Source organism: Microtus oregoni, unplaced genomic scaffold (assembly GCF_018167655.1).
Source record: "Microtus oregoni isolate MIOR12 unplaced genomic scaffold, Mior012 000004F_ref0000308, whole genome shotgun sequence".
Lineage (NCBI taxonomy): Eukaryota > Metazoa > Chordata > Mammalia > Rodentia > Cricetidae > Microtus > Microtus oregoni.
The window spans coordinates 20,258,564-20,282,974 of record NW_024543063.1 but is presented as its reverse complement, the minus strand read 5'-3'; the positions used below and the strand labels follow the sequence as shown (position 1 = coordinate 20,282,974).

The 24,411-nt window shown below is 36.6% G+C and overlaps 1 long non-coding RNA gene across 1 annotated transcript in view; it reads right to left on the bottom strand.

Annotated features, from left to right (window-relative positions):
- LOC121447505 overlaps window positions 1-24,411 on the bottom strand; it is a 179,893-nt gene that overhangs the window by 49,538 nt on the left and 105,944 nt on the right. The window contains exon 3 of the long non-coding RNA XR_005974185.1: window positions 8,602-8,699. This is a non-coding gene — a long non-coding RNA (uncharacterized LOC121447505). The remainder of the gene's footprint in view (window positions 1-8,601; window positions 8,700-24,411) is intronic.

Here is a 24,411-nt window from a genome sequence, read left to right as displayed (position 1 = left end):
AAAAAATTCTCCGGATCAGCAGCCAGCCTGCTCTCGTAAGAACATCCCATGTGCTTGAGAGAGCAGGATGTCTATGAGATAGGAAGACTGCAGGGCAGGATGTCAATAAGATAGGACATCAACAAAGCAGGTTGACTGCAAAACAGGATATCTATGAGATAGGAACAGTCATGCCCCCCACCTCATTCCGATAACCACACTTTTGCTTCTGTAAACTTGCTTTTTGCTGACACCCCGCCTCATTCCGATCGACCGATAACCACGCTTTTGCTTCTGTAAACTTGCTTTTTGCTCTTCCCTATAAAAAGCCTGCTCTCTAGTTGGCAGGCGTGCAAGTCCTCCGAAAGACTTTGCTGCCCGCAGGTACCTGTGTTTACTCAATAAACCTCTTGCTAATTGCATCCTGTGGTCTGGACTCGGAGTGTCCTCGTTCTGGGGACTTCATTGGAGGAAAAGGTCCTCTCTGAGGGTCTTTCACTGACATTTCCTGCCACGGCCCCTCCTCACAACAGGCTAACTAGTTAGTGCTATATTGTTTATTTTGTTTTAATTTACTATTCTAACTAGTAACATTCTGCAGTTGGGGGGCTGTAATATAAGTTAACTTTCAATGTGAAAACAAGTTTATGTCCTGTATGTAGCTAGCTGGTGGTCCCCCTGTTTTGCCAGGGGTTTGACATCATATAATGAAATTTTTTTCCCCAGGGGACCTTGCATAGGTTTGCAAATTTTCCACTGATAAATCTCTTTCAACTCTACACTATTGGCTATTCTGAGTGTCCATGGGAATATTCAGGGTCTTTCTTCACTATCACTGAGATCATCCTTCTGGATTCCTCAGAATTTCCCTAGTGCCAGGTTTTTCGCTAAACCCATAATGGCTCCCTCTATCAAGACATCTCTTTCCTTGTTCTCTGTCTCTGTTATTCCACTAATTCGATCTTCCTTATCCCTCATGTTTTCCTCCCCCTCCTCTTCTCACCTGCTCACTACCCTTCCCCCTCCTTCCATGTTCCCAATTTATTCAGGATATCTTGTCTATTTCCTCTTCCCAGGGAGATCCATGTATATCTCTCTTAGGGTCCTCCTTGTTTCCTGGCTCCTTTGGGGTTGTAGACTGTAGGCTGGTTTTCCTTTGCTTTATGTCTAATATCTACTTATGAGTGGGTACATATTTGTCTTTGTCTTTCAGTATTTTTTTTCTAGTTCCATCCATTTGCCTGCAAATTTCAACATGACATTCTTTTTTACTGCTGAGTAATACCCCATTGAGTACATGTAACCAGACTTTCTTTATTCATTCTTTGATTGAGGGGAATCTAGGTTGTTCCCAGGTTCTGGCTATGACAAATAATGCTGCTATGAACAGAGTGGAGCAAATGTCCCTGTGGTGTGAGTGTGCTCTTACCTGCCACTCTGGCATAATGGAATGACACAGTAGGTTTCAGAATGCTAAAACTACTCTACAGTGTGGCTGTGTGCCTGGTCCTGCACTAGCAATAAAGAAGTAGACCTTGAGATGACAAAGTTTAAAAGAATTGACTTCCAGATTTCCAGGAATCTGAGAACTATTTGATAAAACAAACATTATTAAAACTTAGATAGTGTAGTAGGAGACTACTTGTTAATTCGATCAACCAATAAAAGCAACACATATACAGAAGGATATCTCTCATCAAGATAGTCATTTGAAAGCAAATTGCATTAAAAACAAAAATGGTACATGCTCCATTTAGCTTAAACTATTGGTTGCTTAATTAGGTTTTACTAAAGGCTGTGTTTTTGCAAGTATTTCTACCCATAGGAAAGAAGTGTGCTACATACATAAGAGTTTGCTGATTTGTGTGCTGGCACCTGATAAAACCAGCTGTAATTGACAGTTCTCTGACTTTTCATGTATCTTAAGGACATGTTTTACATAAATGTTCTCTATTTTCTAGACTTGCTCCCCAGAGTTTCTAGTTCTTTATGGCTGTGTGAGGGTCTGCACTGGTAGGGGCTGATCTAAAATAAATGGTGATGGGTGCTAAGAGTTGCTGCTCTCACAAAGCCCATGCCATAGCCACTGTCTTGAGAAGACATATTTAGAGAGACAGTGCTTTCCTTTCCACCTGGTAGCTGTACCAATAGTCGAGTCCACAGCACATATTTCACACCATAGCTGATGGCTGGCCACTGTCACAAACTGACACAGACCATTGGCATTATCACATCCTGTGAACCATCCTGACAGTGAGAAAGATCTGTGTCAGCAAAATGACACATACACAAAAATGCAATAAATGTTCATCTGTAAATAAAGTTCTGATCATTTAATTTGTTATGTTGATCCCTTTCTGTACACTAAAATTTTTTAATTTTTTAACTTATTTTTAAAGCTCTGAAATTCTATTTCTTTCCTTTATATGAAAATGGAGATGTAGAAACTCACATATCTCGACAATGACCCCCATTCAATGCTTGGTATACAATTACTATCACAATTAAAATTTATTCTGCACTGACAGAACACTCTCAATCCAAATGTAAAAAATTTAAATGCATGATAGATAATTCTTGAGGATTTCCATTTCCTCAGGTTCCTGGCCCGCTTCCATAGATTCACCCTCTTTTGTCACAGTCACTTTCAACATGTTCGAATCTCCTAAGATCATGGATCTGCTGAGGATGCTCAGTGAGTTTCTGTCTCTTCTTAACAATGCAGGACCAATACATTCAAGATTTATTTAAGTTCTTAGGGGGAGAGATAATATTTATATTTCCCTTCCCCTAAGACTAATAATCTCAACCTTCATTGTGACTTGAGATCAGAGACCAAATATGCAGGTAAACGAATTTCATTTTAAGGGACAGAATAAAAAGAGTAAGGCACAGAAATAGCATGAAAAATAATTGTCACTAGGATGGAAGTTATTGTCATTTTATATATTACTCTCCAAGTCAGAACAATATCAATTTGCTGAGTGGTTCTACAATCAGGACCATAAGAGACATGGAAAAGGTGGTCAGGCCTCTCCAAAACTAGCCTATGAGATGTGCTAATCTCAGGACAGTTCTATGATCAAGACTATAGGAGACATGGAAAAGATGGCCATCTCTCGTCAACACTACCCTATGAGATGTCCCGATCTCAGGATGGTTCTACAATCAGGACCACAGGAGACATGGAAAATATGGTCATCTTTCTCCAACACTATCCTGTGTAATGTCTCAATCTCAAACTCAAGATAGCAGATTGGTTTTGAACTGAACATAATACAAGAAAAACCAGGATAGTGACAATATATAGAAGGGAATACAAGCACTAGAAAGGAGCAAGTGAATTTATACATTAATACACTATTGCTTATTTTATATTTCAAGTAAAATAGTAAGAAAAGAAAAATGAATTATTGATAAACAGGGTTTACTAAAACCAGCTCACACAGATTTGAAAAGGTCTCTCCCAGGGAAGTCCTGAAATATTTCACATTGGACCTGAAAGAAGTTCCTTAAGTGAGAAACCCAGCCATCCTGTCCACACTGAGTGGCATCTGGGAATAGGACTGTTAGGATCCTTATTTTACCAGAGCCCTGAACTCCAAACTTTATTCATGGCACCTGCACAGTTCTATCTTCACCATTACTATCTGCTCATTTTGTATACTATAGTATATCCCTCTCTTTACTTAAAAAACAATGGAAAGGGGCTGGAGAGATGGCTCAGAGGTTAAAAGTCATCTTAAGGCTGCTCTTCCAGAGGTCCTGAGTTCAATTCCCAGCAACCACATGGTGGCTCTCAACCATCTATGAGACCTGGTGCCCTCTTCTGGCAGGCAAGCATACATGCAGACAGTACATTGTATACATAATAAATAAATAAATAATTTTTAAAAATGGAAAGGAGATATTGTGCCACAAAATGAATTGAAAAACAGCATCACATTTCATAAATAGAAAAGCACACAAAACATACATGTAATGAAATTTATATTCCTGGCCTTGATGAACAACCATCTACAACACAATCCTGGCTTTTCATCATATCCAACGTCATTTTTCCTGTACATTTTATCTAAACTAGAAGGTGGATTTTGACTTATATTATGGGTCAAACACTGCTTCTTGCTAGTCATGCCATTTCTGGCTAAGCTTGTCCTCCTGCAACATGCATAAAAGCACCTTTTATATCATTCATAATTTCACATTCCATATGTAGTTCAAATGTACTATATCTAAAAAATAACCAGATGTTTCCCCAAATGATAGGGAAGCCAAATTGTGACCATCATAATCTTGTTAATCATAAAGCAATGTTTCTAAGTATCCTCTAGCAACCTCCACTCCATATATGAATAAGAAATACAATGCAGGGTTATTGAGCCACTCACTTTGCTCCCAAAAAAATCCTATAAGGATATGAAGACAGGAACATGAAGGGTGAGTGCATTTTAAGTACACTAGCATAATTGATTTTTTTCCTTTTAGGGGGGTTAAGTTTAATTTTAAATTTATTTAGCGACCTTTTGCAGAACCACTGGAAATTTCAGTTAATGTCTACTAGCAGCTTGATTTTAACCCTTAAGAAAATAAATGCAGAAGAATATTTATAAGACAACTACCATGTAAAAACAAGAACAAACTGTCAATATTTTATCTTTTGATATTAGAATCCAACTCTTACTTAGTGAGCAGTGGAACATACAAGGCCACTGTGTTTATGAAGGTTTAAGAAAAACTGATTCAATTACATTCAAAATAACATTATTAATTGGTCTGGCCAGTTGACCATTTTGAAATAAAATGAAAATATTTCCTTGTCTCTGTCCAAGAACAAAGCAACTTCAAAGTTTTGAACTGATTTGTAAGAATGTCCATCATTTCTTTGTAACTCCTACCAATAATAGAATTAAGAGACCCAAGTAAGGTTTTCCCTGCCATCATAATCTGGTGGAGTGTTTTAAATGTCAAATGATTAAATAATGCATAAAGATCACATTACAATAAGTTTCTTTAAGAAGTCAAAATCAACCGTGTGTTTGCACATGAACTTTACAGCTGACTACCCTCTACAGTCCACAGAATTTCAAATCTTCAGCTTTATTCAAATTGCCTATGGAGTGTTTACATGATGGATGTGTCTGGGACATTTCAACCAGGCTTCCAAGGCTCCATCTGCTGGGGCCATCTGGTTTTTTGCATCCACAGAGAACTACTTGGTAAATGATAATAGACTACAACTTTATCATAGGAATGAAGGAAGGAAGAAAAAATTATAAAATAAAATTGTCACACAAACACAAATGGAACAAAAATCATTTTTGTACAGTTTTCCATAAATAGAGAAGAGGTTGACATCTGGCAGAGAGAGATGCATTTTCTGTTGATTTATTCCCGTAATTTAAATGAATTACAATGAGTACATGACCTTTTTTCTGAAGATGTTTAAATAGCAACTGGTCCTCCTGCATTATACCAATTCCATCAAGAACTTTCTAGAACAATAGTATGTTTTTGCAAAGGTCATGTTGCCTATGTACTTGAGAATGTCTTCAAAATATTACTGACAGAATATTAGAGGTTTTCATTGAGAAAAAAGTTATATCTCAGCTTCCAAGTAAAAGGCAAACCAAATAAAAGAGATTTACGGGGAATACTTTAAGAGAACTCCAAATATCCATCACACAATTCACACTGAATATTTTCTAATGTTAATTGGCATTTTTACAAAATAAAGGAAATGTTATTAAATAAATTAATTATTTTATTGAAGCAAGATTTTTGTTAATATTCTTGCTAAATCCCCTCACATTTCATACACAATATTTAAAATTAGTATTTGAATTATAAAATGTATGTATCTACTCATGACAAGAAACTATGTAATATAATAAATTCTAGTCTTTTCATTATCCTTTCAATGCCTTTGATGGGAATACGTAGCGTGGCATTTAAATATGTGTAGCTCAGACTGGCCTTGAGTTCTCTATGTTGCCAACAATTTTTGATCCTCCTCTTTGTCCTTCTAAGTGCACCACAATGACTGATCAATTCACTTTTCTGTACAAGGAAGCCCCAACACCTGCAGTGTTGGTCGTCATTAGAATAGCAAACCTTAGAAAAACAGTAAGTAATAGGTCAGTAATGATAACTGGTTGCTTATTCTAAATAAATATTTTTCGTGTTTTGTTTTGTCAAGTGTTTATAGGGATAGGCCCTACAGGAAAATTTGGAACGTTCTGAAAATGCACGTAGCGGTGTGACTACTACAAAACATTTAAAAATCGATTTTGTCAGCCAGGTATGATTAGTATACAGCTTGAGTTTCTGTCCCAGGCAAAGTGGTATTAAGAAGTGGTGGAACTTTGAGAAGGTGGTTAGGACATGGGCAGAACTTCCTCTGATATGCATCAAATTAAACTGATTAACTGGTTCATTTCCACTAGAATAGGTTGTTTGGAAAACTAACACCACTCCAACCCCTCATAGGCTCTAGATTTCCTGCATATTTCCTTTCCTCCATTAAATCAGCTCCCATCCACTCTCAGGAAAGAAAGTCTCATCAAATTCAGTGGGCTATACACATATAAAGAAGATAAGAAAGTAGAAGGAAGATGTGTTCAGAAAGAGGGTTCCAAGTGGAAAGGAAGAAGGGGGTGGGGGCAGTACTGCTAATATAAATATAAATGTTAAGAAACTTATGAACAGTAATTTTTATTTAAATTTTCCAAAATTTATAACTCTATATGACTATAAAATATAAAAAATAAAATATAGGTTAGGAAATAATTTAGAAAATCTTTATTAACTTATACCATGGACATAATACTGAGAAAATGATTTATTAGCAGATTTTGCTTGTGCACTATAATGGGTCTCATTATGAGAGATGAACAACGAACAACCTTCAAATAGAGATTATTTTTTAATGTAGTCACTTAACTTCCTGTTCAGCTATTCCATTGCACGATATTGTCATACATGCATGTAAGGAGTTTTGATCAAATACACCTCCATTGCCTCCCCTCTAATTCCTCCCCTTACCACAGCATTTTCCTTTCCAACTTCATGTGTTCTTTTTAAACCCATGGAATCTACTTAAGACTGCCTGTATTGACATTGGAGTCTAATTAATGCTACTTCTATTGGCATGGATGTTGAACCATCTACTGAAGCATGGGGCCACATCCTTGAAAAAACTGGTGAGCCAACACCTAGGATCCAGGAATCACCAATTGATTTATGACTCTTTCCTCTTTAAATTTTAAATGTTAACAAGATTTAGCTTATATTTATACTTCACGTTTTCATTTTCTGAATTGTTTCATATTCTAGAATTTTTTAATTTTTATACAGAAAGTGTTGTGATCCAGCTACTCTCACTCCTCCTGATCGATAGGGAAACATCCTTGTGCTCTGTAATTGACAAGGATGTTTGTGTTCTTTCTGGCCAGTGGTTTTCCACAGAAGCAGTAGAGGTATAAAAGGATGCTGGGAAAATAAAGGTTGCTGTTCTTCCAACTGAAAAGAAGCCTCCATGTCTCAATCCTGGCACCCCCCTCTAGTCTCGGCATCCAGGCTGCGCTGGCCACACCAAGAAAGTATAATTTTTATAATTAGAAATTACTGTGCTAAATTTGTGTCATAAAATTTTGTAGAAGACAAGTAGAGGAAATATATAGTATTGTCATAACCAGTACCTGGAAACAGCCTAAATGCCCCTCGACTGAAGAATGGATTAGGAAAATGTGGTACATTTACACAATGGAGTACTACACAGCAAACAATTTTGTGTCACAGTGTCACAGCATCTGGAAGGAAGTGAAATATAGGTACTGGTTTAAATTTCCTCATGAGAATATTAAAATACAGACCCTGGAATGAAACCCGTTTCTTTTGAAGCTCACATCAAATCCGAAACATTCTTTTCAGAGTTTAATTCAATATATTGGTTGCCAGATGCATACAGAATTTTATCCACTGCTTGTGGTAAATATAAAATGTGTGATCACATTTATATGAAGCTTAAAAATCTTTTTAAAGTTGGAATCTTTGCAACCAAAAATATAATGTGGTTGTACTGTGTGTTCTTAAATTAATATAGTCTAACATATTGGACCTTCTTCATCACTAAAATTCCCATTGCATCCAATACATTACATTACAAAGCAAGATAGAATATTGGATTTATCCTTTCTCCTTTGGCATCCTTGTCCAAAATAAGTAAACCAAAAGGCAGATACCAAGTAGGTAGATATGTCATGGTGGAGGAGGACTGAGACTAATTCATTCAAGTCTTATTTTTAGTGGTGACAGACAAGACCTAAAATCACAGCACTTTAAATATATGAAATGTATATTAAAAGTCAATGGTAAAAGATGAGCTTTTTCATAATGAATTTGATGTCAATAAAACTTATAAAACACATGAAGGGAAAGCTGGATTTCAATGTAGAAGAAGGGCTGGTGTGGGAGCAACAAAGATGCACTCACCAGCAGTGAGCAAGGCACATAGGCAAGGGAGTCTGCTTTCCCTGGGACTTTCAATGTTTGAGCTGCCCACTCTGGAGGAGGGTCTTTCCCCTCAGTTCATTCTATTCGAAGATGTCTTAATACACTCACCCAGAGATGAATTCTAGATTCAATCATGTTGATGACCAAGATTAGCCATATTGTTGACAGGATGTTGTCAGAGGTTTCTGTTGTGCCCGGTCCTGCAGCTGTTTAGTTCCAAAGAAACACACAGAGACTTACATTAATTATAAACGAGTTGGCCTAGTAACTCAGGCTTTTCTTATAAACTAATTCTTACACATTAAATTAGCCCATTATTCTTGTCTATGTTAGTCATGTGGCCTGGCTCCTTATATCAGTGAGGTATTCTCATCTTGCTTGCTCTGTGTCTGGCTTCTGTGATGACTGCAAACTAAGCTTTCTTCTACCCAGAATTTTCCTGTTCTTGTTGCCTCGCCTCTATTTTCTGCCTGGTTACCCCTCCCATACTTCCTGTCTGGCTACTGACCAATCAGCATTTATTGAAATTCAAGTGACAAATCTTTCTAAAGTACAAGACCATTGTTCCACAGCAACAGGAAATTAGGAAAAAAAAGACATAATTTATTTATATATTAAATTATTGCTTAGGAAGATGATTCCATGCAACTTGCCTTTAAAAGGCTAGAGAGAATTTATCCATGTCATAGAATCTAAGTCACAGAAGGAATCTTTACAACTGCATCTGAAAATGCAATATAGGACCACTTCAGTAGCATCAATACACAAGGAATACAGTGGGGGAACTCACAAGGATGTAAACCCAATTTCCAGTCTTACAAATGACATAGCACTCCTAAGAGAACTCAAAGGTCTATGTTCTTAGTTTAAAAGACTCAGTATTGGCTATGTTTGAAGATATTTAGCTTATCTATTGGTCAATCAAAATATTTGGAAGCTTTTATTTCCTCATGCATTTCAAAAATTAATTCAGAAATGCAAAACCTAGTCAAAAATCTCCTTAAAAGGAATCCAACTACAGGACTCAACAAAGTGTTTTTAAGAGGCATTATGAAGCACCATATTTCCCTTTCAGCAGCCACTGAACTTATGTACTAGGTTCAATGCTAATACAGCTATATATAAGCAATGTTAACAGGACTCAGTAAACTCTAAATACATGTCTTCATTGTATGTACATGTGTGTGTGTGCATGTGTGTGTAATGGTAATAATTAAAGAAGAGGTTGTAACTTTAAATGGAGTGGGAGGAGTAGAGGGGTTGGAAGGAGGAGGGCTATACTGAGCTATATACATAGTTCATATATAAAAGCCTCAAAACATTAATTTAAAAATTTTAATCTTATTTTAAAGTATATTGTTTGTATAAAATTGAGTAAAATACATTCATGGAAGAGGACAGAACATTCAGAAAGACTCCCCATACAAATATGGTCTGTTGATTTTTCTCTGAGGAACAAGGACAATTAGTAATGAAAGATAATCTCATTACTAAATGATGCTGGAATTGAATTCCTTTTGTAGAAATAACATGATAAAGGAGCAGAGAATAGGTGGCTTAAAAATAGAATATATTATGTTATAATTGTGAAGGCTGAATATGTTTATAAATTGTACTCCATCCAAATGAAAATTATTGTTTCCAAAAGATAATCTTCAGACAAAATTGCAAGCCTTGACAGATGGAAATTCCATTAAAACATATTTGACTCATGGTTTGTATATAGAATACATATGGACTTCATATACTTTAGTAATACAAAGACAGCTCAGATCTTCTAAGGGAGGAAGATTGAAGCCACATATCACACAAGAAAAGCACAGACAGTCACACTAAGCATTAGTGGTGTCATCATTTGGGATAAGGGTGCAACAAATTTTGGGCATAATTTAGCATCCATACATATCTAGTATAGTGGCTAAAAGTCTGGAAGCTAGTGATGAGAATAGAAGGCACTTCAAACACTTGGGAGACATTTTTCTTAGTATTAATTACGTGATATATCCATTTCCATGCCTAGGTACTTACCTAAAAGAAGTGAGATCATATGTGCTCACATAGATTTTGATGTTTGTTTTACTAGTGTTAGCTGAAATGTAAGAACTATTTGAATGACCATCCAATTGAGAAATGATAGATATGTGTAGCATACCCTTAGAACAAAACTACAAAACTGTTCAACAAGATAAATGACGACATTATTGTTACGAGTATCTACTATATACATCTCAAAAACAACAGGGAAAAATACGAACCATAGAACAGGGTAGTTTGTCATTACCTTTACAAAAACTGTTCACAATCTAATCCATAGCAACAGAGACCAGATCAGTGTGTGTCTGAGGATGGGCAGGAAGTGAAAGTTGAATTACAAGGGGATGGACCAGATGGTTCAACATGGCCATTTTTTTAGAGGACCATTACCTGACCTTTTCTAGGTCTTCTTTTATTAAGAACCCATTCATGGCCCTCCCCCACCTGGCTTGGCTTCTCTAGCCAGCCAGCAGGTGAGTTACCTACAGGTAAGCTGCTCCAATACCCCTATCCCAATCATCAGATCCTGCAAGCTACAAGTCATACCCCAACCCTAAACTTACCTGTACCCGCAACCTCAAAGAAACTCTGAAACACAGCCTGATACTATACATAGAGGACCTAGAGGCAAGTGGCCATCCACCTGGTAGGACACCATAGTCTCTAAGCACTCCATACTGGGGCAAAACCCTGGGCCCCTCCCTTCACCTGCATCGGCATCTCTAGCCAGACAGCAGGTCAGTTTCCTGCAGATAGGCTACTCCAAAACCCCCATCCCATCCATCAGACCCAGAAAGCTCCAAGTCCCATTCAGCCCTCCAAACCCTCCAAATCCCCTCTCCCATAGTCTCAGGGGAATATTGAAACACAATCTGAAACTACACAAAAGGGATCAAGAGAGACCAAAAGAGAAACTCTTGAGCACAGGCTGTGACTGCTAAGAATGTATTGTGAGAGCAAATCAGGACAGCAGGCCAAGAGTGAGGACCAAGAGAGACCTTAGTGGCCCTATGAGACACAGACAGTGAATGTACAGAGCAGACCAAGAACAGTTCCCAAGACACAGACAGTCACTGCAAGGATTGGACCAACATGCAAAGACACTGCTGGCATCAAGTGAAGGAAGAGATGGGTAGGAGCCAATTCAAGAATTCAACCAACAACCTAAAATGCAAAATGGTAATACCAGAACCCAGGGGTCATACAACAAGAAGACTTGATCCTCCCAACCTAGAAGAAACAGAAGAAAACAATTTCAAATGTAACTTTATAAAGATGATAAAGACCTTTAAAGAGGAAAGGAAAAACTTTCTTAAAGAAATGGGGGAAAAGACAAACAAAAAACTGGAAGAAATTAACAAATTTCTCAATGAGACACAAGGAAACCAAAAAAAAAAAATCAAACAGGTGAAGCAAACAGTTCAAAACATAAAGATTGAAATAGAGGCAATAAAGAAAACATAAACTGAGGGAATTATGGATATGGAAAATCTAGGTAAATGAATGGGAACTACAGAGGCAAGCGTAACCAACAGAATACAAGAGATGGAAGAGAGAATCTCAGGTATTGAAGCTACTATAGAGGAAATAGAATCATTGGTCAAAGAAAAAATTAAATCCAACAAATTCTTAACACAAAACATCCAGGAAATCTGGGACACCAAGAAAGAACCAAACCTAAGAATAATAGGGCTAAAAAGAGAAGAACTTCAACTCAAAGGCACAGAAAATATATTCCACAAAATTATAAAAGAAAACTTTCCCAACCTAAAGAATGATATCCCTATAAAGGTTCAAGAAGCTTACAGGACACCAAATAGACTGGATAAAAAATGTCCCCATATAATAATCAAAATGCAAAACATACAGAATAAAGAAAGAATATTAAGAGCTGCAAAGGAAAAAGGTGGATCTATCAGAATGATACCCTACTTCTCAATGAAAACCATGAAAGCCAGAAGGTCCTGGACAGATGTGCTGCATGCAAACCCAAACCACTATACCCAGCAAATATTTCAATCATCATTGATGGAGAAAACAAGATATTCCATTAAAAAACAGATTCAAGCAATACCTATTCATATATAAGGCCCAACAGAAAGTACTAGAAGGAAAACCCCAGCCCAAGGAAGTTAATGATACCCACAAAAACACAGGCAACAAATAACCTCATAGCAAGAAAATACAAAGAATGGAAACACACATATCCTACAACAAAAATTAACAGTCACTAGTCATTAATATCTCTTAATATCAATGGACTCATTTCACATATAAAAAGACACAGGCTAAGAGAATGGATACAAAAGCAGTATGCAACCTTCTGCTGTGTACAAGAAACACACCTCAACCTCAAAGACAGACATTACCTCAGAGTAAAGGGTTGGGAAAAGATTTTCCAATGTAATGTGCCTAAGAAACAAGCAGGTGTAGCTATCCTAATATCTAACAAAATTGACTTCAAACTAAAATCAATCAAAAGTGATGGAGATGGACACTTTATACTCATAACAGGAACAATCCATCAAGATGAAATCTCAATCCTGAACATCTATGCCCCAAATAAAAGATCATCCACATATAAAAAAGAAATGTTATGAAAACTTATATTGCACATCAAGCCCCACACACTAATAGTAGGAGACTTCAACACCCCATTCTCCTCAATAGACAGGTCAACCAGACAGAAAAATAACAGACAAATAAGAGAACTAACAGAACTAACTAGCACAAATGGATTTAACAGATATGTACAGAACATTCCACCCAAACACAAAAGAATATACCTTCTCAGCACCTCATAGAATCTTCTTTAAAATTGACCACATATTCAGGAACAAAGCAAACCTCAACAAGTACAAAATAATTGGAGTAACCTCTGTATCTTATAGGATCACTGCTGAGGGACAATGGTCTTTTATCTTGTCACTTTTATTATTTTTAATAAAATGCCAATTGACCAGTAGCCAGGCAAGAAGTATAAGTGGGGAAACCAGGGAGAAACTATAGATGGGACAATGAGAACAGGAAAATTCAGGGAAGAGGAAAGATTCAGTCTGCAATTGTCCTCAAGACACAGAGGAAGCAAGATGTGACTTCCTCACCAAAAAATGCACCAAGCCACGTGGCTAACACAGACAAGAATTATGTGCTAATATAAGTTATAAGAGTTAATAAGAAGCCTGAGCTAATAGGCCAAGCAGTTTATGATTAATGTAGACCTCTGTGCGTTTCTTCAGGGCTGAACAACTGTGCAACCAGGCAGGATAAAAATCTGTATCAATAGATCACCGTGGTTTAAAAGTAGAATTCAACAGCAACACTAATTTCAGAAAGCCCACAAACATATGGAAATTGAACAGTGCTCTATTAAACCACCCCCAGGGTCAAGGAAGAGATAAAGAAAGAAGCAAAAGACCTCCTAGAATTCAACAAAAAATGAAGGCACAGCTTACCCAATCCTATGGAACTCTATGAAAGCAATGCTAAGAGGAAAGTTCATAGCACTAAGTGCCCACATAAAGAAAGTGGAGAAAGATCACACTAGTGATTAACAGTACACCTGTAAGCTCTAAAACAAAAAGAAGCAGACTCACCCCAGGAGGAGTAGAAGACAGGAAATATCAAATTCAGGGCTGAAATCAATAAAATAGAAACAAAGAAAACAAGACAAAGAATAAATGAAACAAAGAGCTGTGTTTTTTTTTTTTAGAAAATCAATGAGATAGACAAACCCTTATCCAAACTAATCAAAAGGTACAAAAAGAACATCCAAATTAACAACATCACAAATGAAAAGGGGGACATGGCAACAGACACTGAGGAAATCCAAAGAATCATTAGGTCATACTACAAAAACCTGTATTCCACAAAATTGGAAAATGTAAAGAAATGGATAATTTTCTGGATAGGTACAACATAACAAAATTTAATCAAGACCAGGTGTACAATTTAAATAGACCTACATCCTGCAAAAAAAAAAAAAGCTATCATCAAAAACATCCCAAACAAAAAAAATGCCAGAACTAGATAGTTTCAGTGCTGAATGCTACCAGAACTTCAAAGAAGAGCTAATACCAAGATTTGAGCTAATACCTCAAAGTGTTCCACATAATAGAAACAGAGGGAACATTGCCAAACTCTTTTTTATAAGACTTCAAATATCTGGATACTGAAACCACACAAAGACTCAACCAAAAAAGAGAACTACAGACCAATCTCACTCATGAACATAAATGCAAAAATATTCAATAAAATACTAGCGAACCAAATCCAAGAATACATCAAAAGCTCATTCATCATGATCAAGTTGGCTTCATTCCAGAGATTTATAGGTGGTTCAACATACAAAAATCTATCAATGTAACCCACCATATAAATAAACTGAAAGAAAAAAAACTGTATGATTATCTCATTAGGTGCTGAAAAAGAATTTGACAAAATCCTTTGTGATAAAGGTCTTGGAGAGATCAAGGATATAGGGAACATATCTAAACATAATAAAAGCAATATACAGCAAGCAGACAGCCAACATCAAGTTAAAAGGAGAGAAACCCAAACAGACTCCACTAACATCAGGAACAAAACAAGGCTGTCTACTCTCTCTCTATATATATATTCAATATATATTCAACATACTTCTTGAAGTTTTGCCTAGAGCAATAAGACAACATAAGGATTTAATCAAGGGAATTCAAATTGGAAAGAAAGAAGTCAAACTTTTATTATTTGCAGATGATATGATAGTGACCCCCAAAAACTCGACTAGGGAACTCCTACAGCTGATAAATACCTTTAGTAATGTAGAAGGATACAAGATCAACTCAAAAGAAATTGTAACCCACCTTTATACAAATGATAAAGAATCTGAGAAAGAAATCAGAGAAAATTACCCTTCACAGTAGCCACAAATAACAAAATATTTTGGGGTAACACTAACTGTTAAGATTTGCCTGTGGGTCCTGAGCAGCTTGTGGCAGGTCCAGTGCCTGGTCCCGAGAAGTGGGTCCCTGACCGGGAGAGCTGCCAGCCCCAAGCAGGGCCCAGCCATATGTCACTGGGCTCATCCCTGTGACAGTGAGTCCCCAGAAAGTGCAGGTTCCCAGGGGCAAGCAGCTGGGCAGGGGAGCAGGTGGGAGAGACACACTGTATAGAATAGAATTGGATATTTATTACTTAGAAGATGGGGGAGGGAAGAAGGAGAAGAGGACAGAGAGAGAGAAAGGGGGAGCGGAGAAGTGGGGAGAGAGGCAGAAGTGAAGCTGTCTCTCTGAGAAGAAGACGGGAAAGAGTGAGCTCAGGCCAGAAGCTAAAGATCAGCCTGCCTTGGGCGGATGGGGGAGGGAATGGGTATGGCTTGTACAAACCATCATAACACTAACCAAAGAAGTGAAAGACTTATTCAACAAGAATTTTAACTCTTTGAAGAAAGAAATTGAAAAAAGATACCAGAAAATGGAAAGATCTTCCATGCTCTTTCATAGGTAGGGTCAACATAATAAAAATTGTAATCCTACCAAAAGCAATCGATAGATTCAATGTAATCCCCATCAAAATCCCAACACAATTCTTCACAGACCTTGAAAGAGCAATAATTAACCTCATATGGAAAAACAAAAAAACCCAGGATATACAAAACAATCCTTACACTAAAGGAACTTCTGGAGGTACCACCATTTCTGACATCAATTCTATTACAGAGCTACAGTGATTGGGAATCAACCTACCTCAGAACCCAGAAATTCCCCTTTTGGACATATATCCAAAAATGCTCAATCATACTAAAAGGACATTTGTTCAACTATGTGCATAACGGCATTATTTGTAATAGCCAGAACCTGGAACAACTTAGATACTCCTCATCTGAAGAATGGATACAGAAAATGTGGGAAATTTATATATTAGAGTACTACTCAGTGGTAAAAAAGCATCTTGAAATTTGCATCAAATGGATGGAACTAGAAAAAAAAAACATCCTGAATAAAGTAACCCAGACCCAGAAGGATGATCATGATATGTACTCGCTCATAAATAGATACTCACTGTAAACCAAAGGATATTGAGCCTATAGTTCATGATCCTAGAGAAGCTAAGCAACAAGATGAACACTAAGAAAGACATACATAGATTCATCTGGAAAGGGGAAATAGACAAGACTGCCTGACAAAATTGGTAGCATGGGTGTGGGGAGAATTGGGAGGGTGGAAGGGGAAGATGAATGAAGAAGGGGACTGGGTAAGAGAACTTGAGAGAACAGGATAGTTGAGATAGAGAAAGGACAGAGATAAGAGCAAGGAAAGAGATACTTTGATTGAGGGAGCAACTATGGGATTGGCAAAAAAAAAAAAAAACAGGCACTAGAGAAATTCCTGGGAATCCACAAGTATGACCCCAGCTAAGACCCTAAGCACTAGAGGAGACAGTGCCTGAACTGGTCTTGCCCTGTGGTTAGACTGATGGATATCATAAATATTACCATAGAACCTTCATCCAGCAACTGATGGAATCAGAGACAGAGAACTGCATCAGACTACTGAACTGAGCTCCCAAAGTCCAGTTGAAGAGTGGGAGGAGTGAGAATATGGGCAAAGAGGTAAAGACCATGATGGGGACACTCACTGAAATATTTTTTCTGAGCTAATGGGAGCTCACCAACTCTATCTGAACAGGGAAGGAAACAGCATAGGTTCAAAGTAGTCCCTCTGATAGTGAATGACAGTTGTATGGCTGTGGCAGCCTGCAGGGCAGTGGCACTAGGGTTTATCCTTACTGCTTGTACCAGCTTTTGGGGAACCTATTCTCTTTGGATGAATACCTTGCTCACCCTAGATATAGTGGGGAGGGCCTTAGACCTTCCCAAAAGGTCTAAGACCCAAAGCAATGTGCCTTACCCATTCTGAGGAGTGGATGGGAGTGGGTTGTTGGGGGGTAGGTAGAGGGAATGGGAGGAGTAGAGGAAATGGGAACTGGGATTGGTATGTAAAATGAAAAAGGATAGTTTATTTTCTTTTTTTAAAAAAAAATTAAAAATGAAGGGAAAAGCCAGAAAAAAAGAACCCACTTGTGATTAATAAACATAAGAAGGCTGAGAAGCTCCAGAATCATTGTTTCCTTAAACTGAATGCTAACCAACAGCACACCTAAAAGAACATAACTATTTTGTTGCCTCCAGGAGTTACAACCTGAAAATGAAATTGAACTGTTTCAATGACAAGAGGAGAAATCAAGTCTGCCTGCTAAAGGTGGCAGAGTAGGAACTCAAAACTAGATTCAGGAAACATCACTGAAGTGCTCAATTAACCTTCCCAGGAGTTTCTATCCCCTCACATTATTTATTATGAGATAAAAGAGCTTCCTCATTGTATAAATGTTGCCTGAACGAATTTCTTTTCTTATCACATTAAACATATAAGTATTAGATGCCTATTTGTCTTTGACAGAATAAGTGTTGAGGTAAGCTATAAACAACATTTGATATCATCACAATATTTCTCAAACATGTCTCCTTTCAGGGTTGATTCCATCCTTGGCTTTATGGGTAGAAGCAACATTGTATTAGCACAAACACAATATTTATTCATCTCTGACCAAACACAAAGAGCACAAGCAATCAATCATCGGTGTATTTGAAAGGCACGCATCATGAATTCATTTCCCCTCCTTTGTCCTTCTTGGTCTGCTTTTCTCACAGGCATGCAAAGGCATACGACTGGGGATTAATAGTCTTGGTAATCCTTTCTGGGGCGGGGGCAAGAATGGCAGTTAGTATAGACCTATGACTGACTCAAAAAAGAACCTTTTAAGCATGCCTGTTTTTAACATGGGTAAAGTTTTAATATATTCCTCCAAATTTTATCCCTTTGCAAATTTCCTGACCCCTTTCCCCTTTTATCTGTCTTAATCTTTACCACCACATGGACATATATTTATATGCAAGTGCTCTCTCTCTCTCTCTCTCTTCTGTCTGTCTGTCTCTGTCTTTATATGTGTGTGCCTCTCTCTCTTTCTCTCTCTCTCTCTCTCTCTCTCTCTCTCTCTCTCTCTCTCTCTCTCTCACACACACACACACACACACACTTGTGCATGCTAATAATGAACTTAAGGAGCCATGCAAATGAATTATTTTCTGTATTTAACACCATTCCTTCTTCATGTCTGCCTCATCCTGCTGTGAGAAATGAAAATATCGCCTAATCTGATTAGAAGAGTTTGGAACTACTTAATATTCACATAAAAGCAGACGAGTTTATGCAAAAGAAATAAGAAAAATTCGAACTGTTGGAAAGCCAATGTTCTATATAGCTATGCTTGGTGGAGAGAAGCAGGAGTTCAGAGTTCATCATCTGAGCTACTAGAAGTTCAATGTGTCAATTTTTAAACCTCACATTGAACTAATGGAAATTCTGTAAACATGGTGGTAGCTATTTTTAATTGACTGAAAAGGAAAGCAGAGAAAAACATCTGGAAAGACATGTAATAACTGTCAGCGGGAACAGTTAAAACTCATCTGTGATGCTCCCTGTAATGACTGCTTTCATCGTACGATCTGATTAGTTTGATTTCAGCTATTAGATTAACAGTATGCACTGGCTTCCCTAATGACAATATGAACTACTGATACAAAACCCTCAGGAACTCGGAGATATAGATCAGTTTTTAGTAATGTCTGACTTTGGTAGGGGGTGATATAGCTGTAGCAGTAACCCAAGTAGTTAGCCCATGGCTCACTGCCCACTGCTTTTGGAGTGAATAAATGTATTTAGATTGCTCACAGTAAGCAAGCCAAGCAAATACTGTTCTACCCTAAAATTAAAGCTGAAAATGTGACCGAGTTTAGACTTCCCACCACTGTGTTTGTATCACGATTGTTATTTGCTCTTTCCTTTGGCAAATTCAATCAAAACAAGTCTTAGATAAACTGAGAATTTATATCCAATGCACAAACTACAGCCTCATAATAAAATGTACTTGATATCCACTAATAACTAATATAGGAGGATTAAAGTCCTTATTTATTACATGCAACAAATAATATATAATAATGTATCACCTTTATCATCTTTAACATCTTAAGTCATTTTATTTGTATGTTTATTAAACATAATCTTTTAAAGTAATCAATATGATACAAGAATGCAGTTGGTTCAGATATTTTCATGATTTTACCCAGTGATTCTTCTTCATTGGGAGTAATAGAGAAAGAGATCAAGCACCTTCGAAGAAAACAAAATGAAGATCAGCTCTTGTTAACAATATCTCCAAGGTCACACATATTCTTTTCACAGGGTTCCTAAATATATTATTTAAATTTAATCATCTTCTGCTGTATTGCATCTGTGAATAAAAAAAGATGGACTCAGCTGCTCTTCAGTCTATGAATTCAGTTGTGATAATTCTATCACATCCACAAGGAAAGGTAACTCTTGATCTAGATTTCATTTCCAAAGACCACACCCATTGAAAATTCCTCCATTTGTGCCCCTTGTGTCCAGAAGTGGAGTGACACCTAATGCGTTTGAAAGAGGGCATGACGTCATTATTACCTGCATTTATTTTTGCCTTGACTTGGACCACTATAAATTATTTCAAAGATACTAGTACAGTTGTCCCAGCTTTAAATAGACCTTTCTAGTTCAGAGAATATTCCGATTCTATTTATATAGAATATTATATAAAGTAGCATATTATATAAAGAATCCCTCCTGCCAGATACCCTTACCATAGGTTAACAAAGCTGCTCCCAGAAGATATGGGATAATAAACAAAATTTCAAAATCCAGGCATAGGATTTCTCCCTACAATTTATTGGTTGGGAAGTCTCCCAATCCTTCTCAACAGCACAGGCTCTTGCCTGTGATCATGGTTGACCACCGTAACAGAATGGTGGTAAAGACCATATTTCTTAGGACATCAGACAGTTTTGTTGTAACATAACAAAATCCATCTTGAGTTGACCTGGAAGCTTCCTCCCTCTTCACTAGCTTTCATGTCCCAGAAGGTAATGAGGACAGAGATATGAATGGTCCTACTCAGCATCAGACCATGCATGTGACAATACCAACCTTCCAGAAAACGTGGGCGACTGATATGGAGTCATATGACTCTTATGGGGGAAAATCAATGACTTTCTGACTGGGTTTAAGGCCTGTTCCATATGAGGGGGCTCAAGTCTGATACTGTAAGCTTGGTGAAAAATTCTATGAATGGGAGGTCATAGGCCCTAGTATTGAATCTAATATATTGTTATTTTGCTGAAGGGACATGTTGACAAACTATCTTTATATTTATGTGCATTCATTAACACTGTCCTCAAACCTGGTCAGAAAAACTTGCTTTTGTAGTGGACAATCATTAATGCATAGATTCATAACTCATCAAAGTACCCAGAATAAATGACTGTTAAGTGCCCAGTCCTGAATGGAATGCTTATATCAACAGCTGCCCCAGTCCCCAAGGTCGGGAACATTGTGAGAGAAGAGGTAGAAAGAGTATGAGAGCTGGAATACAGGAAAGAGAGATGTGAAATCCAGACTTCTGAATATGGAGAAGACACTGCACTCAAACTCATAGCATGAGATCCCCAGGAACAAGCAATTCACAATTCCAGCATGGGTAGGGAAGGTGTTCACCAACAACCACCTTTAAATGAGAAGCTATAGGTGGTTGATGGATACCCAGAAAGGGAGAATCCATTTTCTTCCTGTTTATAGTCACTGATAGGTAAACTATACCCCAGTGACTGACCATACATCCATGGACTCACAGGTAGCACTAAGAGGTCTCAGGAAGTTTTATTTTAAAGAGGTCATGGAGCTGAATAAATACCAAGTTACTTGGTATTCATAAAGTGAATATCAAATCACTCAAAATGAGGTACAGTGGGTATTAAATTGTATATTCTTGATGTTTTACATTTTTATGCTTTTGACTTTTCCTGAGTCTTTCTATAGGCCATGTGTATTAATACTTATGTACATTAGAATTTTAAATTCATATTAAATGTAGTAACATTTAAACTTTATGATAAATTCATGACAGGTTAAAGTAAAAAATGTATACTTTAGATACCCTACCGTTTTAGGAAAGAGCTTAATCATAAGAGTAATGTTAGTTTTATAATTCTTAAAATTCATTTAATTCTGTCTTATAATAAGAGAGCTGGACTTGATTTCCACATATAAAATTATAGACTGTATACTGGAAAATTGGAACTGTTTTAAATTTTTTTGAAGTCTTCATGGATATTATCCTTCAATCTTACAACAAATCCCAACAACCATTATATTCCAAGGGATCTTTGTAAAGTAGAATCTACATTTCTATTCCTACTATGTATCCATACAAATATCTACTGGCCTTTCATGTACTTAGATGGATTTTTAACCAGGGACTTTATATCTTACTCTGAACATTCAAGTATTATTAATGTATTGGCTACACATGTTCCAAATGATCACACATTTGTTATAGCATCCTTTATTGTTTGATGCCATTTCAAAAACACATGAAAAACACACTCAGAATTCTTATTTATTAAGGAAATCTGAATTTTGCCATTAGCAACACTCAGTCAAATGTTTTCCTTAAATAGAAAGCTCATTTTGTTCATTTCAGAGAAAATATTTTACCAAATATTGCCATCACAATATGCATAGCTTGTTACCTTTTCTTCAAGTGAAACATAGCATAGCCTCTACTCATGTCTCAGCACTTATGTAGTATGAAACAGAAATTTTTCATACCCAGATCCTTCTTTATCTTGAAAATTATTCATGATATTTTAATATAGTGGTATTTAATAAAATATAATTTTATTGCCTCTTTAAGGCTATTCTTGAGTGAAATTGTGCCTTTCCAACTTTCCCAGTACATTCTTGCTTTTGGTAAGAAATTTTATCTACATGGATTTTGTGTCATCAACAGAAGCCAAACCAGTAAAAAGGGTAAATACTATACTAGTATTAGGATGAAAATAGTAATTTGGTTTTATTGACCATCACAATCCCTAAAAAGCTCAAAACCTTAGGCATGTAAATGGCTTAATAATATTATTTTTATAAATTGATCTGAACACATTGAATTTCTATGAAGACTGGTGCATTATTTCAATACTTGTTTTTATTATTCTGGACATACACACATATAAATATGATTTAAGATGTGCCAACCATGGCCAACTCTAGTCGACATTATGCTTGTCCACTCCAGAGTAATAACATTTTATGAAATATATACTTTACTTTACATAGACACAATCTATGCAATAACTAAATCACATCCTTTTCTAATTAATGATAAAATTAAAAGCAAGAGGTAAAATAGAATCATAGTTGTTGCCTCAGAAGCAATGCCAAGCATCTTAGAGAGCATCATTCGAAACCTGGCAACGTGGACAGGTGTAACTCCTGCGAGTTGGTTGAGAACTGTATATAGGTGTTTCTCAATGACAGTGTGGAAACTACTTCATTTGCTGCACATAGCAAAACAAAAGTTGGCTTTACAGAATTCCAGAATCCTATGTGTCTAAATGCACTTCCTGAGCCTTTCAGGTGTGCCCATTAGAGTAAGTGGTAAAGACAGCGGAAAGAGAGATCCAAGTGATGAAGGGTCAAGCCCTACTTTGAGCTACCTTTAAGAGTGAGAAGCTCCATGAAATGGGGGCATTAAAGTACCTTCTCATACTATTAACAGGGATTTTTATTGTTATTGATGATGAATGGCAGTAATAGACAGAATTAATAGTTTAATTTTGTTTTCTGAAAAATTATGAAAAATGGAAGTGAGTAATGAAATTTCTGCTTATTTCTGATCCACCCTCTTGTGTATTCTTAGCCTTTAATATCTTTGAGTATTTCATAATTTTCAAAAAGTGTGGAGATATGACATACACTTTATTAAGTAAAAACATTATATGCTGGATATAAGTAAATTCTATAAATAAGCATAAATGCATTTGAGCATTCCTGGTTGGCTAGGCATATGCCTATTTCTTCAGTCATTTGGACACATAAAAATGCCTTCCTGGTCACCATATGTAATTAATTATAAAATGTATAAAAAGATTAATTTTATATTTGTGCCTCATAAATTTAATGTTTTAATAATTTATATTTGATGCAGCATTATTGCAAAGAAATATATTATAAAGAAGATTGCTGTGAGTACATTTTACATAATTTTGGAATGTAGCAGGAAAAGGTGGTATGGCTTATTGAGAACCATCCTGGAATTTCCCAAAATTCATCACAATGACTTGAGTTATTAAGTCAGAAATAATTGGCTTAGCTTTTCAATATTGGGTAAACACCAAAAAGTATGCACATTAGTTTTAAATCATCTCTGTTAATACGTTTAGAGTTGGTTGCTCAAAATATTTACCGAAAAAGCACCCCCACATACAGAGAAAGCTACACGTACGTATATTACATTGTCTACAGGGATCTGCAGGGTACATCTCTGTCCTGCCACAGTAATTTTAGATGATTCTTTGAGTGTTCTACCCGAAGTAATCATTCTGAAACTGCACGGAGCAAGTTTTCAGTTATTCACCTGCCTCCTACTCTTTCCATAGCTGCCCTAAAAATTCAGAAAGCTACCTTGTTGAGCATGTTTTTGTTGTTTCATTATGTGACAGTATCTTATTTTAACATTTTAAATGACATTTTATTTCATATACATTTTAAAACAAAATCATGAAGAACCCTTGCATATAAAAAGCATGTTTTTGCAATTTGCTTTATTATGGTCCTACATTTAAAACTATCAATACAATAAAAAATAAAAAGTCAGAAGGCAGGTACTTTGTGAGTCACTATAATTTAGACATATTACTTTGGCATTGATCTTAATGTAGTTTTCTGTTTAAGAAAGTCATGCATTGACTGT